This window comes from Thermobia domestica, chromosome 4 (genome assembly GCF_964235325.1).
Source record: "Thermobia domestica chromosome 4, izTheDome1.hap1.1, whole genome shotgun sequence".
NCBI classification, from domain to species: Eukaryota; Metazoa; Arthropoda; class Insecta; order Zygentoma; family Lepismatidae; genus Thermobia; species Thermobia domestica.
The window spans coordinates 3,345,338-3,365,296 of NC_137457.1; the positions used below are offsets into that span (position 1 = coordinate 3,345,338).

General features: G+C 36.1%; 1 protein-coding gene across 3 annotated transcripts in view; it reads right to left on the reverse strand.

Moving 5' to 3' along the window:
- Window positions 1–434: 434 nt before the first annotated feature.
- The window catches only part of LOC145683665 (uncharacterized), a 135,669-nt gene continuing 116,144 nt past the window's right edge, over window positions 435–19,959 (reverse strand). For all 3 annotated transcript variants that reach the window (XR_014131160.1, XM_081755014.1, XM_081755013.1), the window contains exon 2: window positions 435–602. The gene's annotated coding sequence lies outside the window, so the exon portion shown is untranslated. The remainder of the gene's footprint in view (window positions 603–19,959) is intronic.

Sequence of the window (19,959 nt, forward strand, 5' to 3'; positions counted from 1 at the left end):
GTATGAACCGTTGGAATATGACAAGTTTCGAATGTCAGTAGCGCTATTGAGGACCTTTGTTTCCATGATAGATGTATTAAAATTGGATTTATTTGAAGATATAACTTTAACTTCTGGAAAAGGAGGCTCATTGTTATGTCCCTTAAGCTCATTGCTCGTTCCTACAGTTTGATTTTGATGGGGAATAGCCGTGAGAAGAATTGGATGTTGCTGCACATCATTAGGTAGTTGATACACTTTGAGAACATCAGGGTAGTATGGAGCAGTTTGTTTGTGTTGGAGGTAATCTTTGCTGGAAAACAAACCTCTTCTTGTATCCGGATTCTGCAATTGTCGAACTTGTCTTTTAAACATTTCTTCAGATGAATGCTCTGAAGACGAGAACTCATCCATCATATGAAACGCATTTCGAAGATGATCTTGCATTTTCTTCTTTGGTATTGCTTCAGATATGCGGTTCTCGTCGTCTTCATTTCTTGTAGAGGAATTGTCTTGAGATTCTTGTTCTCGGTGTCCAATCTTTGATTCATCTGACAGAAGGCTGAAGAATGAGAGCCATGACATCTTCTTCTTATCAATATTGCCAGTAGCGCCATTATTCCCTGCAAATACAAAAGAAATGCACAATTGTAAGTGTGATGAAATATTAAAAGAACCAATAGAATATAGTATGTAAATATATATTCAATTGAAACGCTAAATACCCTACTTCTTACGTTAATATTGAATTGAAACTCTTAATGCGGTATAGTGTGGAACGCAAATCTATGCTGTAAGATCAAATTTCCGTTAATTTAAGTTACGTTTATGTTTGATTAGTTAGTTTACAGATCAGGGTCCATTTTAAAACTACGCTATATGAGATGTGCTGGTGGGATACGAACCTTGAGCTCCAAGTGCTGGAACCGGTTACGTGACTGAGTTCTCCTGGAGGCGGGAAAGTTGGGTGGGAAACGGTCTATACTGTGAGGGTTTATACAGAGATCTGCACGGGCCGGAATTTTTAGTCCGAGCCCGGCCCAACCTATGGATTTACAATGTGAGGCCTGACCCGAGTCCCAAATATGTTGTAGCCTTTAGTCCCGAGCTCGTGAAATAGTCAAATAAGCCTGAATTACAGAAACTTAATAATTACGCAAAATTGTATTTTTATTTACAGCAATTAGAGGTTTAATTTTGCAGTTGTGCTTTAAAAGTTATCCAGGAAGAACGGTACAATATGTATCGTGGTACAGTATACTTACAAAGTTAGCCCCGAAAATATGGTTGTATACTTAAACATTTACGGTTAAGCCCTACCCAGGCCCGAAGTGATATATATTTTGTAGACCCGAGCCCGTGTAGACCTCTAGATTGATGGCATATGTATCCACCAACTAAATAGAAGTCAAGCTTGGTCATGATCGGAGCCCACGTTAGCGGAAGGTCCTATCGTGCATAAGCTTATGTTCCATTAAGACGCAATGGTTCAAACTCAAAAAGAGCTCTAACCAGAAAGTAGGATTCACTGCGCCAAAGGCAATGACAGATTTATTTCTGGTGGTACGAGAGGCATTTGGTAAGTCTCCAGCCTACCTAGAAAGACAATGTCCCATACACGTGCCATTTTATGATTTCCCTACGCAGTCGCCCTGGAGAGTTATACATTTCTCCCAGTAATAGTCCAGTGTTGCCAATTCCTGATGAAGACAATAATTTATCTTGGTCCTTACACAAGGCCCACACAACCTCATGACGGCATCATCACGACAAAATGTGGCCCTTCATATGCTTTTTCAGTGCTGGGAGCAGATTATACTTATAGGGCGCCAAGTCCAGTGAATACGGTGGGTTCGTTAACAGTGTATATTTCTTTTCTGACAAAAGATTTAATTTAATGATTTCATCGTGCTAGTCTTCAAGACGGCACATACCGAAAAAATTCAGAAAATTATTTCTTATTTACGGAGGCACAAAGCGTCAAATAATGCAAAAATGTGCTTCTTACGTCACGGAAACAGGAACGATCTGTTCTGATGTGACGTCACATATCGGGTCCACTCTCTGAGTCGTATTGGAACCTTTAGGGAAAGCTTTTATATTTTAGAACAACGCAACAGAATCTTTTGTCAAACTAGTTCCTTGCTGTAAACTACAAATAAATTTAATGGAATACTGAGGGAAAGTGACAAACAAAGTATAATGTTTACTATATAAAAAAATAACGTGTTGATTAGACATCATTATTCAAAATATATTAAAAGTCATCTGTAATATTTTATTATTACAAATATTTTAGATGCTTATAAGCAGTATTATTTTATAGCAGAAACATTAGGTGTCTAACTATTATATCAAGTTTAATTAAAAACAAATCATGTGTAGATTGAGAATATCCAGACATCATATTGCAGTCACAAATTTAGATTTTCTTTATTTTCAAAACTTGGTTCCGGTGTTTTGAAAATTAACATTTATTGGCGCCCAAACATTTCTTTGTGGGCCGCGGTTGCTCAGTGGTAGAGCGTTCACCTCTGGTACTTGGGGTCCCGGGTTCGATTCCAGCCCCCGCCAAGTGAACTTTGTGGTGGACAAACATCGTGAGTGTGGGTTTTTCGGTGTTCTCCCACTTTCTTCATTCCACAATTTCATTCATTACTCATCATCGCCGTCTCCTTTAGCCTAACCGGCATAACCGTGGGACGTAAAACTCAAAGATTTCATTTCATTTAAACATTTCTTCCACTCTTAATATTTGTACACATTGAAAATTTGTCGGTATACCGGTACATATTATAAATATAGTTAACCTCCATGCTATCATACCTGTACTGCAGTAACACTTCCTGAACGAAAATGCTCTTAATGCCTTTACAGAAATTCGTATCCTACTACATCCTTGACATTGTTTCTACCATTTACTGTACATTTAGCAATTGATCACTACACACCATTCCAAAATGATTTTGTTTTGGGTATACTTCTATGTTAATACTATAAGAACTCGTATTATAAATACATTAGTGACTTCACTATTTTACTATATTTCTACAAGGGAAACGTTTTTGCGACCATGGAGGTGGTTTGAAGCTGAAAAACGATAGCGAACAGAAACAGACTAGTAGTACAGTTGGTTGGTTCAGTGGTTCTCAACCGATCTGTCGCGATACACTGGTGTGTCACGCAGTCCCCTTAACAAAATTTTAGAATTTAAAAATCACGAAGAATTTAATAATAATTAGTTAAAATCGAAACAGACTGTACCAGTCAACACCTTCAGTAGAAGTTATATTGCTCAATGTTATATAAAGTCCTGAACGTTTAGTAAAATGTGCCGCCAGTCAGAAAAGGTTTAGAACCACTGGGTTAGTCTGCCGAAAGAGCAGTGCTCGAAAACCTTTTTTTTTTTTCTGGTCTAGAAGCCATAATAATACAAATCTAATTTAATAGATGGGTTTACATATTTTGGATTTAAATTACCTAGTTGCCAGACTCCTATTTTCAGTCACCATGGTTACCTGGGATTTTTCGAGCACTGAAGAAGAGCAATATTAACATAAATTCGTTATATACTAAATGTGTTATTATTTTGAAACTTCAACCTCACATGGATTTGTGTTCTGAGTATACAGACATATAATTTTTCTCTCATCAGCTTTGATTATACATAATGGTTGGTATATGGTGGTACATTTGAGAAAGATTACATCTGGAAATTAATCGTAGTTTCTTGTGTCCCCTAAAAAAATTAAATTCATAATAGCAAATGCTTCAAGGGTTTAGCCTTTTCTTTGTTTTGTTAGTGTAGGTTGATTTCCCTTATATTTCTCCACTCACTAGAACAGATTACTCGTTATGACACATTACAAACGTTTGTACTTAGTCAGTAATCAGGGAACACGGGAGCTCAATGATAGACTGCTGACATCCTGTCGAGGGGTCAGTGGTTCAATTCCACACTACACGAGTTTGTGGTGAAAGGCATCGTGTTCGTGGATTTTCTTATGGTTCTGGCGTTTCCTCTCACATAATCATTCCACCGGTTATCTTACAATAATTCACATCAATCAATCAACCGACTCTCTTAAGTCGTCCTGTAGCCAGAACACTAAAACAGGGAAGAGACGTTGGAGGGGTTGACTTCGGCTCATCTTACATTCTTGAAGGAGGCTAAGGTGGTCGCAGGGGCACTCCCTAATCTATAGGGCTTAAACATGACACGTGAAAGTATAAATTTAATTTCCTTTTCCCGATAATGTTCCTGACAATATTCCAATAACATCTACCTCCACTCTCTCGTTTAATATGTGCACCTCATGTCTAGATGGAGAACTTTGAGCAAAGAGAATTTATCATTCAGGTTGTAAGAACAAATTAATTTTAAAAGTATTATTTTGAAGTAGAATGGGTTTGAACTGAAGACGTTGGGATCATTAGACCAGTGCCGATAACACCTGGATTATTCTTCCGTACCAGTGACGTCCCCTAACTTCATACTTATCTTCATAACATAAAGGTCGGAGAAAGAAAAAGACAAAATAATGCTTGAATGAAAAAAAAAAAAAAACTAAACACAACAACCTTTTGCTTTCCGAATGAAAGTTAAAGTAGCCAAGTCTCGGTTAGGACTACGCTTTTGAAGAATTCTTGTGGAACACTAGTAATCGAGCAGTAGCAAAAATGTTTTTACCAACTTACTCGGTTATTTTAGTCAAGAAGAATGAGGCGTTAGCCTATTACCTTGTTGGAAATCAATTCTCCGTTAAAAGGCATTTTGCCATTCATTCGGTTGAAATAACAAACTAACTTTTGCCAAATAGTGCTATGCTAAAAATTTTCTGCATAGATTGTGTAATATTGAATCATTATAACTATTATGATATTGTGAACGTATTGACGTCGTAAGTGGACATTAGATACATGATAAATTTAATTTCTGAAATGATGAGCCAAATTCCGAAGATTTTATAAGCGGAGAGATTTTTCGTGTAGAGATTTTGTCCTAAGTATTATGCTCAAGGATGTTATAAAATAGAGGATCTACCCATGCGTATCTTCATCATATGAACTCAATGAAGTAAAAAAAAAAAAAAAAAAAAAAAAAACGAGCATCGTCTGACGTCTGATTAGCTACTCTCGTTTCCGCCATGATTGTTGGCTCGAAACATTGCGATCTTAGTGGCGCGGAGTGGGCAGAGTAGGTGTGGCGAAGCTGTGACGTATGGCTTCACGATTTTGTTGTATGGGCAGATCCTCTATTTTATAACATCCTTGATTATTCTTTTTAATGTCTCTCGCTGAAGTTTGGAAGCACTGGTAAATTTGAAAGTTCGCCGAGCTATTTGTAGCTGAGTTCTGGTGTACGAGATTTTAGAGTTGGTGCCAGACTCTTTGCTCAACCCTAGTGTCATCCCTGGCTCGGAGTAATAGGTTTGTTGCCTTTTCTTTATGAATAAAAACATATTAACTGCAAATTTCCCTTAAAATGGCTACCATATTCCTAATCTGGGCCTTAACTTTTTTCTACTCATTAAAACGCTTTGAAAATAGAGACATAGAAAATTTTATAATTTGTGGCACAAAGAAATATCATAAGAATATGGAAATCGAACATTTTGCTACATCTATCTAAGTGACATTTTGAGTATACACAGAGCTTAGAACATGAAATATTAACACATTAGACAAAAATAACACTCAACATGAACGCCTGAATTCAAAATTAATAAATGGAATATAATTGATAACTGGTGCAGATATATATTCGCCCAGCAACACAAAACAAGAAATCAAATACAAAATGACTGTAATAGACATTTTTTTCTGTTACAACAAATAGGCCTGCCTATACGTATATAGGGTACATACTATTTAAATTGGCCATATTCAACGAACTTAAAAAGTTCGTTACTGAATGTCTGTGTGTGTGAGTCGGTAATATGCGAATTTTTCAATTTTGAGCCCTCCATTCCATAAAGCATCAAAAACTATCTCAAAGAGGTGATGGAATTTTTCGCGTCACTCTTACCATTCCAAAGATATTGACAAAAAAAGTTCTGATTTCAAAAGATTTAAGAAGCCATATTTCGGGAATCGTAAGTCACAGAATGATAGTATTGTTGTTGATCAATACCTAAGAGGATGGTGAACATTTTGGTACCAAATATTTATAGTAACTGGTAGCCACTGGTTATATCTGCATTTTTAGTATACAGGGTGTTAATGAACTATACCGACAAACTTTAAGAGGTGATTCCTCACATCAAAATAAGAGAAAAAGTTCATATGAACCTATGGTGAAATGTGCATAGTTTCAGAGCTAGGGCTGTCCAAAATCGCAAAAAAGCCAAATTTCAAGAGGCCCTATTTCGAATTCGAGAAACTGTGGATGGTTGTCCTTATCAGAATAAAGGAAGTTACGCATACGCAATTCAAAATGCATATTTCGTTAATATTCAATCGGTGTACAGAACATTCCCTGCAGGGTGAAATTCTCAGACATGCCATCAGCCGAATTTTGAGATATGCTCTGATTTTATGATTGGTCCAAAGTAGGCAAACGATAAGCCTTGATAGCAGTGAACACGGAATCCTTTGGCGCGATGTCGGAAGTGTTAAGGATCGTTAGCAGCACGGTTTCTTGTACTCGGGAAAACGCATGGTGCGATGTTTCCTTTCACGCTTATAAGTGAAGAAATCGTTAAATATATCGTGAGGAAATACATATCATCACACGTTATTGCAAACACAAAGAAACATGGAGCTGCCGGTTTCTAACTTTTCTGCCTTCCCTCCGGGGTGTTGGATGTCCATTATTGTCGAGGTTTACCTCCTGCCTACTTTGGACCCTTCTTGAAATCTTTGAATCTGTAAACACTATTGAAAACATACCTGAGAATTACACCCTGTAGGTAATACCCTCTACACCTATTGACAATTGATGAAATATGCACTTTTGGAATTTGTATGCGTGGCTTCCTTTATGCTAATAAGAACCACCATCCACAGTTTCTGGAATTCGAAATAGAGCCTATTGAAATTTGGCTTTTTCGCGATTTTGGACAGCCCTAGCTCTGAAAATATGCACTTTTCGTCATAGGTCCATATGAACTTCTTCTCTTATTTTGATGTAAGGAATCACCTCTTACAGTTTGTCGGTATAGTTCATTAACACCCTGTATATATTGTGATAAAAAGTAACAACCCAATATAGCTAATTCAATAGATTCCCTAATACGCAGGTTCCAAATATGTAAGTGTAATCTATTGAATTTAAATAAATTTCGAAAAAATTAATTCCTTTCAAGTTCGTTCTGGTAATGTTCTTCGAGTACTGTCAACTGGTTTTACGTCTTATGTTATGTACGAAGTAATACGAAGTGTATATGGTTTAAATTGTCTCATTTTCTTTTTATCAATTACATAAATATGACTCATTTTTCGCTAGATAAACATATGACGTAATTACGGGAAAATAATCTTTGGTACTGTACATTTCTCGGTGAAATCCCTTAAAATATTTCCTATTTTCAATACAATGCATTGCTTATATTTTATTTTCTGTTTACAACTGAATAATTTATTGTTTCGCTTATCAAGTACTTGAACAATCTTTTAGGCAGTAGCTGATAAGTACGATCATAATGCAAACTCATGTTTGTCTCGAGTATGATCACGTTAACTTGAAGTTCTTTAAATTTCTCCTGTCCCCTCCCATCTGTCCAACATACAACAGTTCTTATCGAATCAAAAGATCCAATATATTTCAATCAAAAATTTTCTTATAACACCTTATATCTGGAGAACTATAGGTAGTGTAGCCAAATACAAACTACCACTTAACTCAGTATGATGTGCTTATTCCATAGAAAATACTAAAACTCGATTTACGGGCCGTTCAAAAATTTTGTGATCCTTGATCCAAAAACTAATTATTGTCCAAGATCGCAATCTTTTGATATATTTTTGGATCATTCTTAAGAGTCTTCATCCTGGCGAAATTAAAATACCGCTAATTTTACATTAATTATGTGATAGATAGATAAAAGATAATCGAAATGTGGAACAAGAACGCCCTAGACAATATCATTTTACATGAGAAACCGTTATCACGACTCACTTATCTGCTTTCGATTTCGAGCCATTTTGAAAATCGGCATTCATTTTCGCGTTTCTAGACAGCTGAAAACATAAAGTCACTAGGTGACTTGTGATAACGGTACCTCACGCAAAATAATATTGTCTAGGGCGTTCTTGTTCCAAATTTCAATTATCTTTTATCTATTTGAAGATATCACATAATTACTGTAAAATTAGCGGTATTTTAATTTCCCCGGGATGAAGACTCTTAACACTCTTGTTTCTAAATACTTCATTGTTGTCTTTCGCATTACAGTTTATAGAAGGCAAATATATATATGTATACATTTTGTCTCCAATAAAGTAGAAATAATTCTGAAAAAGAACGTTTTATTATCGATATGTCCATAACCTTAGGCTGTGTCCAGCATCTGGGATGCGATTCAACTTTTCTAATACAATACGACACATTTCTTTGTAAATTATTCTTAGATTTCAAGATATCAATTCTTCATATAAATCACAAAGTTTTAAATCTTGATATCAATTGGCATGGTTTGGAAGTCTAAAGTTTTGCACTGTGAAACGATACTCACTTGTTTACTAATGAAATGATTCCATCAGGCCCGTAGCCAGCCCAAAAATGTAGGGGGGGGGGGCTGAAGTTAAGAGGGACCCGATGCAAACATATTATAGTTCATCACCATATTGTAGTTCATTTGCAAGCCTACCGTGAAATTTTAGGGGTCCAGCAAAAATTTAGGGGTCCTGGCCCCCCTAGACCCCCCTGGATACGGGCCTGAATTAAACCTACCACTAGACTTTAAATTACATCAGCTTCACTTATTTCAGACGGCATCACTGTCTGTGAGTGAAAAACCTAGGTTGTTAGATTATTTAAAACTACATTCGCTAAGGCAGTGATGTAATGTTACAATTTTTGGTAGGTGAACGTTCAACCATTTCCAAAAATGTATTGTATATTCACTGCCATATGTATTCGTTATTTTGTACATTTAAGGCGAGTATTCGCTGAGCCATAAAAATAATGAGTGGAGCTAGGGGCGCACTTATAATTTTCTGTTGGGAGAGGTCCAAACTCTGAGGGGGTAAGTCCAACACTACAAGCCACTACGTCTATTATTACCAACCACTATTGAACGGCTATTATTCTGCAGCCGAAAGAACAATAAGTAATTGTAAAATACTTCCACCTATATTTTGAAAACATAAATGATAGATCGATTCCCGGCGGCAGCTCACGTGGTTCGGATTCCACGTTAATGAGTAGGTCCACGTCTCATATAGTCTCGCTGCTGAACGGGACGTTAAACTCAAAATCAACTCAATTCAACAAGTGATAGAACTAAACTGTTTTTATAAGAGGAAGACTACAATTGAAGTGTATGATTAAATTTTTATCCTACAATAATAAATTTTCTGTTAAGCAAGTACAGCATAGTTTTATTGAGAAAATGTTAAAATGTAAGTTGAGTTAGGTAGATTTCGAATGCAGTCCCGAACCGGTGGACCACCCCGTGGGTGCGTTCCTCACGCCGTGTTAACCCTCGTTACGTCCCTGCGCTACGATAAAATCCCGAAAATTACCTTTCTAAAATTGATCTTACCGTATGCTTTAGAGTCTTCATTACAGTTAGGGTATAATAAAATCGTCGTATGAATCAACACGAATATATATCTCAGTGTTTAAAGCGCAAAACGAATAATTGGACTAAGGGCGTCGTATATCCTTGAGCCGGTTCTGGGATTACGGAATTCATTACTGTAATAAATTGAAATAATTAACTCTAACCAAAATAAAATCTTCCGAAAAGATCATCTCGTATTTATTACTTGCGTTCAACACACATCTTACTGTTAGTAAGGGTTCTTACTACGTCTGCTGCAAATATAAAGCATTCTGCAAAGCAAAAATGGAAATCCGGGACGCTAATAAATTACGAGAATCTTTGAAATGCTTAAAATGAAAAGAAGTGTTATTAATTTACTTTCTACCATTAGATACAGTCGTTCAAGTATTACGGAATCCAGGGTGTCTATCGGTCACGAAAGTTACGAATGTCACGAAAAAGTCACGAAATCAGAAAACGGTCATGAAAGTCGAGAAAAAGTCACGAAATTTAGCTTTTGGGTCACGATTTTTTTTTTTTTTTATCTGTACAAATATAAGTACAAACTGGCAAATTTTGTTCTATAAAACGTCAAAATTCATCACCAAAAATACCTATGATTGGCTTTAAACGCTACCAAATCGCAAGCAAAGCATACTTCTATCGCATGCTTAAACATTCGGCGTAATTTGCACCCAAATTTGCTGTTGAGAATACTACGCAGTGTTATGGTTTGGTGAAGGAAAAGTTGCGAAAAAGTCACGAAATTTCATTTTGAAATTTTAGTAGACAATCTGGAATCACATTTTTAGTCATTTTAGTAGACCTTCTTGTCCCTAGTTAGGCAAACGTAAGCAGATGATTTACCCCCTCCTCCGGTAAGCACTTTTTTAGTTTCTGAAAATCTCTTGCGTTTCGTGGCTTTCTGAACTTTTTTTTTTTTTTTTTAGGTCATTCAAGGCTCATTCAAGTGGTGGCTCAAAAGGGGCAATGGAACAATGGAAACGCGCAACCATTGTTGCGTTAAAAATAAGGAAAAAGAAATATGCTGTAAATAATTCAAAAAATACGTTTTCCCCCTCATAAACTTCTACTTAAAAAAAAAAATATATACTCCAACATTTGTTCCATTGTAGTCTGTTTAGTTTTATTAATTAAAACAATATATCTTTCTTCTTGAATAGTCAGCGGAGAATTACCAAAAATATCGGTCAGGGATTATTGATTAAAATATTTCAGAAGCAAGATTCAGATTGAAACAGAGTACTAAAGATAACAATAAGATGGAGCAGTAAAACCTTTTGTTCCTGATCCAATGAAACGAATACTTCGTTTATGTCAAAGTAATTAAGTCGTGAAGTTAATTAAATCCATGTTTCGTGTATTCAAGTTTTTTTTTTTTTTTTTTAATTACCGTACTCAGAGAGAATAATTATATACAAAATCCTGTGAAAAAGGAAACTATAATATTCCGTTTCTTTCTCCGCTGAAATTCGGGACATCCCGGCGAAATTAAAATACCACTAATTTTACAGTAATTATGTGATATCTTCAAATAGATAAAAGATAATTGAAATATGGAACAAGAGCGCGATAGACAATATTATTTTGCGTGAGATAGCGTTATCACAAGTCACCTAGTACCTTTCCATTTGTAGTCGTTTAGAAACGCGAAAATAAATGCCGATTTTCAAAATGGCTCGAAATCGAAAGCAGATAAGTGAGTCGTGATAACGGTATCTCATGTAAAATGATATTGTCTACGTCGCTCTTGTTCCACATTTCAATTATCTTTTATCTATTTGAAGATATACTGTAAAATTAGCGGTATTTTAATTTCGCCGGAATGAAGCGTCTTAAGCGTCCCAAGAAATATTTTCGGGATGCCGGGACGCAGATCTCGATTTCGTGATGGTCCCGGATTTTCCGGAACGAATGCCAACTCTATCTCTGACACGTAGGAGCAATGTCAAGATTTTTCTCTACATGAGATGGCAACTCAAGAATCAACTGTTCGAAGTAGTCTTTTGTCCTCACATCTAATGCCGAAGAAATTTTCCACAGAAGAGAAACAAAGAATATGGGCTTCGTAGTTGGCCGCAGCCAGTCAACACGTTTCCACAATGTTACGTACAGAAATACATCCAAAGAAAAATATAGAAATAGTAAACGTATACTAATACTTTAATATAATAATCTTGAAAATTAGGACATTTTCGAATCTCGACAGACACACGTTGCAATACGGGAGCATTTTCTTCGAAATCGGATCCGTCCCGGTAAAATCGGAATCCGTCCCGGTAGTAAAAAATGAAATTAAATGAATTTTAAAAAATAAGTTTTCTGAGCTCCCAGTCAAGTGAAAATATTCAGTTCTGAGTTACGGAGTGTCCTAACAATTCGTGAGGATGAATGCAACGCCTATATTTGAAACGTATTTAAGTTGATTATTTCATCTCGTTGATAATCCGAGGAAACTTATTAGAATCACGTCGCCAGGAAACATGCATTCTTTCTTTTGATTTTTTTTTTTTTAAGCTTTGACGTTCCACGTTAAAGTTTTTTTGGGGGCAGAAAGAGAGGATATTAAAGAAAATGAATGATTGTGAAACAAAAGTTTAGTACTATCCCACTGGAAATCTACGTATACCGAAGACGCGGTGGCTCAGTGGTAGAGCGTTCACCTCCGGTGCTTGGGGTCCCTCGTTCGATCCCCGTTCGCGCCTTGTGGACTTTGTGCTGGACGAACACCGTGCTCGTGGGTTTTCTCGGGGTTCTCCCGTTTTCTTTTACTTCCTTCATTCCACCATTTCACTCATATCTCATCATCATAGTCTTCTTTAGCCTAAGGCATAAGCGTGGGATGTAAAACTTAAAAGATTTCATTTCATTTCTTTCGAAGACGTAGGCGCTAGTGACCCTTTTCCTAACTTGTCCCAACCACGGCATTTATCTTCTTGGTCACGAACACACACACAACATTATTATTATTATTATTATTATTATTATTATTATTATTATTATTATTATTATTATTATTATTATTATTATTATTATTATTATTATTATTATTATTCTGGCGCTAGGACTAATGATTTTTCTTTTTTAAAAAATTTTAAATTTGGGCTTGGAAATGTTTCTTCCATAGTTCTCGATTTTCAGCTTCCTCTTTTAATTCCCAATATTTTCTTCTATTTTTCAAATTATCGATAATTTGTATTCTTCTTCTTCCTATTCCTCGCTTCCTTTCCCTCTTTTCTTCTATGGTGGTGTGAAGAAGACAATTTCTTGGCAAGATGTGTCCAATCCAATTGGCCTTTCTGCGAAGGATAGTGGCTAGAAGCGTTCTCTTCTCTCCTATTCGTTTTAAAACGTCTTCGTTCCAAACCTCTCTAAATATTTCTTCCCTAACTTCCGTAATGTTCAAGTCTCTGAGACATACAGTCCAGTGCTCCATATGTAACACTTGACTAACTTCTTCTTAAGCTGCTAATTAAAAGTGTTCTTTTCTTGTTGAATGTTTCTTTGGCTATGGAAATTCTTGACCTGATCTCTTTGGTGCACTATGTGTCTCTCGTCAAAATACTTCCCAGATACTTGAAATATTCGACCTCTTCTCTTTCCTCTACTCTGGCCCGTGCGTTTCCCCGGGATATTCTCACATCTTTCGATTTGTTAATTTTGATTTCCATTCCATATAGTTTTCGAGTGTCAACTACTTTGTCAATAATCTCCTATAGTTCTTTTTGGTTCTAGTTATAATAACCGTATCATCTGCATACCTGATCTTGTTAGTGATCTGCCCTCCAGTCTTGAAATCCCCGATTCGTTTTATATATATCGAGGACAATTCCGAAGGCTCTACCAGCGAGGACCGAACCCGGGACCATATGCTCCGAAGGCACATGTAGTAACCACTGGACCACAGATGAGGGAAGATATTTTCTATCTGTTTTCATTTTACAGATAGCCACTCTATTAATTCACCCACCAAAACTTTGGTTAGGACGGGTAGTTAGCCTTTTATCGTAGGAAATCTACAGAAATTATTCATTTTGACCGAATTTGGTACTTAACTAAGCTAGAAATTTTGATGGGCTTAGTACGCATGTGAACTACTTTCCTGTGCAGGTCTTTGGTACCTTAGTTCTGAACATCAAAGTTGAGATTTAGGTGCGTTAGCTTTGTACCATAAAGTAAATTTTCAATTCACTACCTGTGAAATAAAATCAATATTTGTAAAATGGATAAGTTAATGATTTGTTGTTAATGTTAATGTGTGACAAAGAATCACTTCATTGGAGAATATTTATAGAATGTTTCTATTTCAAGTGTAACCCTGCAGGCACTGCGTTCGATGTATGCTTTCCCGTACCTTCCTCGAAAAAGGAGGGACAAGTTGTTGTAACCGAGATCTTTCGAAAGTTATATATCTAAGGTAGCATTACCACAAATGAATTATTTCACCGACTCTTTTACTATCTTGTTAGAGATTCTAAGTGGCCTACGACCAAATTAAACGACCAAACGGCTGACTTGACGACCACCAAGTCAAGACCGAACGACTGAATGACAAATTTGTAACACAGCTAAGGTTATTCACTTTTTCTCTAAGCAAAGGGAGGGTTCCTTCTGTAAGGCCACATTGCCACGTTAAATGAATCTTGTAGCTGTCATAAAAAAAAAAAAAAAAAAACTTGCAACCCGAAATTTCGGTTTCTATTTACTATTAAGATGTTAGAACTTCTTGAAAGCAAGAAAGGTGTCTCCATACATGCAGCACTGCACTCTAGTGGACAAACAGTGAACCTCCTCGTTAAAAACGTGTATTTTGGCGCGCTTCCCCTCCCTGTCCAAAAGAATCCGTTGTTTCGGAAGTGGCGAAATTGGTTTTTCCTTTATGTCAGTGGGAGGGCGATAGCAGGTAGCAAGCAAGACGTCCCAGAATGTTGCACACTGTTCAACTCCTTGCAAGATGGAAAAAATGTTTTATGACCCTTTCAAGTGGAGCAGGAAAATTCGGTGTAAGAAAATTCGGTGTAAGAAAACTCGGTGTACAGAAAATTCGGTGTACGGAAAACTCGGTGTGGGGAATGTTCGGTGTAAAGAAAGATTCGTTGCAGTAGACCATAGGATTTATTAAAAACTCAACTTTCAGGATAAATGAGCGTATTAGTTTTAAGTTCAAACTTTGTGTAGAACGTACTTTTACTGTCTGCTATACCAAATTTTGAAAAATTGTGATCGTGAAATAATTTCAATTCTAGATTTCGAAGGATTTTAACATTTCATGGCCCTTACATGACGAGAAATTTGTTTTTTGATGTCTGTTCGTGTGATATAGCGAAGCGACCATCGCTAACAATCGACATTTTATTTAAAACTTAAGTTTTTATGCTGTTTTGGAAGGTCTCCTAGAATTTTCTACTTCAAAAAAAAAAAAAAAAATGCAGGTTACTAGACGGGTAAAGTTGAAAATTGTAGATTTTTCAAAAATGTTCTGACGATTTTATGTCTGTTTTATAAATAAATATTTAAATCTAAATTCTTCAAAAACGACATAGTTTATTTATGTTATTCAAAGGTGTAAAAATAAATGCCTCAACTAAAGTATCTACGTCTGATTGAAGAAGAAGTCAATAAGAAGTCAATAGGGTTGCAGTACTTATTTACCTTAACTTAAGGCAAACAAACTAAAGTGTCTGATTGGAGGAGAAGTAAACTATTTGTACAAATATTATCTGATAAAACCATACTGCTTTATATTGCCTTTCCAATAAGACTTTCTTGATCAATATATTTTTGCATCTTACATATGTATATGCAGAGTGATTCTTTCAAAACTCACGGATTCATTTGACTCTAGAATTTCTAACTGAAGTCCGGTTTTCATGCGGTTTGTTGCAAATAATCAAGGGAGAATGGGAGATTTATGGGACTATGTTTACTGGTTTAAATTCATCCGGGGTAATATCGAGCAGGCCACAAGAAAAACAGCAAATGTTCGCCATTGTACGTTACAGTTCGAATGAGATATTGGATATTTGAAGCGAAAGAAATTAAGTGTTAGTGACAAAAAAAAATTGTTAGTGATCCTGTTTTCTGCAATTTATTCACTAGCGACCATATTATGTTCCTGTTTGGAGCAGAACGTGAGGCAAAGTTGCGTGTAACTGCCCTTTGCGTAGCAACAACAGATCCCGGTATCCAAAATCTTTTCAACGATAAAATCACGTTGCTCCAAAGAGTACATTATTCTAACTGTGTCCTGATCATATTGGTACAGCAGCACAGCATAATTCTCAATACAACGGCCCAATTTCCTGTTTCTTATTGACCGTCGTGAGGTTGCCATCTAACGAAGAAACTCAAATCTCCAAACCGCACCTTACCTTATTCCAATTCGGTACAGTGGCGAATATTTGCTGCTTTTCTAGAGGCGTGGCCGATATTACTCCAAACGAATTTAAACCAGTAAGCATAGTTCCATAAATCTTCCAACGTTCTTTGATCATTTGCCACAAACCGCATGAAAATCGGACTTCAGTTAGAAATTCTAGACACAAATGAAATTCGTGAGTTTTAAAAGAATCACCTTGTATATGTTCTATGATGTACTATATAGGAAATGTGTTTTTAGTTGTTCCTATAACTATTCTCTGAACTTATAGTTGTAATTGTTTTATTTCTGACAAAAATTGCCAGCTTCATTGTGTGATGAAAAGTAGTTTATAGTAATACCCCGCAAAAGACATGCAAGATGTATTGGACTCAAGGCAGAAAAATAAATTTGATTTTCTTGAAATAGGTAATAACATTTTATTCGTTACATTATATGGTTTTCGTTTTCACAATACGAAATGTAAATTATCGTAAGTGGTAGTATTCAATATATATTACACCGAATCTACCTTACACCAAAATTTCCCCACACCGAGTTTTCCGTACACCGAATTTTCTGTACATCGAATTTTCCTACACCGAGTTTTCTTACACCGAATTTTCCTACACCGAATTTTCCTAGACCCCCTTTCAAGACTATGTGTAGGCCTACATGGTGAAATATGGTAGGGTTTCAAGATTTTTTTTTTTTTTTTATGACAGCTACAAGGCAACCCATCTTTAGAGGGTGCCGGTGTTGGGGCCGTACTGTGTTTCACATATTTTCCGAGGGTACCCTTAAAATAGAAAGGCTCTAGTGATTTTGGAAGAAAAACGCTGATAGAAAGAAAACGAGAGATCCTGGGTCTACGGCTGAGAAGAAATATGCAAAAAAAATTTCATATCTGATTGCTTCCAACGACATTTCGTTCATTACCATAGTCACTGTCTCCTTTAGCACACACGGCATAACCACCAGAAAATTCCGTTATGAGGAATCAAAATCTGAAGGGGCTATACTGTTACACTTTTTGCTGAAGAAAGTACCCCACAGAAAACTGGGAAGTATTTTCAAGCTATTTTAATTCCCTAAGGAGGTAGGACATGTACGAAGAGAAACCCCCTCGGAATATGGTGACCTTAATTTCAACAGCTAAAAGTGGGACACACAAAATAAATAGCTGTAAAAGTTTATTTTGAGAAAGAAAAATAATCACAGTGAAACATAAATACACATTAACAATATGAAACAAAATAGTGTGATATAAAACAATGTTACGTAATAACGAGACGAAAGGAGACGAAAAGTAAAAGTTCAAATTCGAGACAAACGGAAAATTTATCAAGTAGCTATCGTAGCAACGGTAATTCAGGAAACTCTTAGATCTCGAACACTGTGTTAGTATTCACAGCAGGCACGTAGCCAAGGGGGCCAATGTCCGGGGAGTCCGGACCTCCCTTCGAAACCAGAAATGAAAAATGAAGTAAGGATGAAACAAAAAGAAACGAGAAAAAGAAGAATCATCGTTCAAAATAAAAAGACACAGTAAGATTTTGGTTATTCTTTCTTATTGAGAAGATTTATATTACTTGCAATACATGGTGGCGAAGAAGCGGGAAATCCTGGGAAAATCAGGGAATTTAAAATGTCTAGAAAAGTTACGGAATTCTCAAAATTTCTGCTACTAGTCAAGGAAATTTCAAGCTTTCGAAAGCATAGGGTCTAATGCCGTTGTGTAACAGTGTGGACATTTTTTAATCATAATTTTTCGTCATCGCTTCTCTGCAGTATCAAACATGTTATTTCAGAATCAGTTTTCTACTGCTCCTTTATCCTGTCATTTCGAACAGGTAGTAGTTGACGGGATAAATGAAAAAAAAAAAAAAGTCATGTGGAAATAAATTTCTGTTAACATAAAATATTTTACTAGACATTACTGAATATAAACGTTTTATAATAGTGGATATGTACTTTTTATAATAGTTGAGTTTTTTTAATATTCTTGTTCTCGAGATTTCTTCATTGTTATTAAAATACTTACACGGAATGTACTTGAACCTGAACCCACAAAGTGGGGTGATGTATATATTTCCTGAAAGCTTAGGTGAAGGTAAGATCAGAACCGGTTACCAAAATTGGGGAGGTTTCATCCATTCCTCTTCGGGGCAGTACTTTACTCATTTTTATTAAAATCGTTAAGGGTGACTATAAAGTCCATTGCAACTCCGAAAAATCTGAAACGGTGAGACAAATATGAAAACAGAAAAACATGTATTTTTTTTTTATTTCAAAAGTACAACATATCCACAAATAAAATAAAGTGTTCCAGGGTCCTCCGCAGGGTCCCAGACGGGGTCCAAATCAAAATTTTGAAATGGAAGCGGGGATCAATTTGCATATCGTATGAAAGGTGGTGTTAAACGAAATAAGATAAATCAAATCTCGACTCTCTACAATAAGCCTGTGCAAAATAGTTGTGGGTCAAAATATTGTGCAACACAATCTTCATTGCATAGCCATTCGTTTGAATCTGAAACGAGTCATTATTTCAAAAGTATAATGACTGAAAATAAAAAATAAAAAATGTTCCAAGTCTCTCGCAGGGTCCCAGACGAGGTCCAATTAAAAAAGTTGAAATGGGAGCTGATGTTAAGTGAAAGAAGATGAAACAAGTCTCGACTCTTTATGATAAGCTTGTGCAAAATGGCGGTGGGTCAAAATGTGAACACAAGCGTGTTGACACATTCTAGGTTTTTTAAAAAACACTTTCTCACCGTTTCAGATTAATAAGAGTGGGCATAGAATTTTCAATGACGCTTGTGTTGACATTTTGATCCATTACCATTTTGCACAGCGTTGTCATCAAGAGACGAAATTTGATTTATTTTCTTTCATTTAGCACCAACTTTCATACGATATGCAGGTTAACCCCCTTTCCATTTAAAAATTTTGAGTTGGATCCCGTCTGGGACCCTGCTGGGGACCTTGGGACAATTTATTTTGCTTTGATACGTTGTACTTTTGGAATGATCAAAGACATGTTTTTCTGTTTTCATATTTGTCTTACCGTTTCAGATTTTTCGGGATTGCAACGGACTTTATAGACATGCTTAAAGATTTTAATAAAAATGTGTAAACTGCAGCTCCCAAGCGGAATGCATGAGACCTCCCCAATTTTGGTAACCAGTTTTGATGTTACCTTGACGAAAGCTTTCAGGATATATATATATATATATATATATATATATATATATCACCCCCACTTTGTGGGTTCAGACTCAAGTACATCCTGAGTTAGTAACATATTTTCATTTTATTGTCCTAACAAACTAATATATATTGCCAGTAAAATAATTTAGATTGATCGAGCTCCTGGTCCTTCAGCATTAAATGCCAGACCCCCATTACGAAATCCTGGCTAAACGAACTAATATATTTTGCCAGTAAAATAGTTTAGAATGATCGAGCTCCTGGGTTGATGAATACAGTAATTCATGCCACGGATCCCCCCCACTTTAACGACCTGGCTACGTGCCTGATTCACAGTATTAAGTAACTATACATGATTGTATACTATATACATGATAAAGGGATTGTACGAACATAATGAGGAGTAGTTATCAACGTTTAAAGATACGCTTTGAAAAGTCATTACAGAATATACTTCAATAATACACGTAAATACGGTTTAAATGTTGTACGTCTGACTCCCCGTGGATCTTTCGTGGCGTGGAAAGACTCTGACAAGTTCTAGAACAAAATCAGGTCTTAAATTTTGTATGTGCTCAAATTTATAAAACAAGAAAAAACAGAAAAGCTTCCCGAGGAACGAGACGAGACATCTACAAAATTTTACGAGTCGAAACAAACTTATTTTTCGCCTCGTCT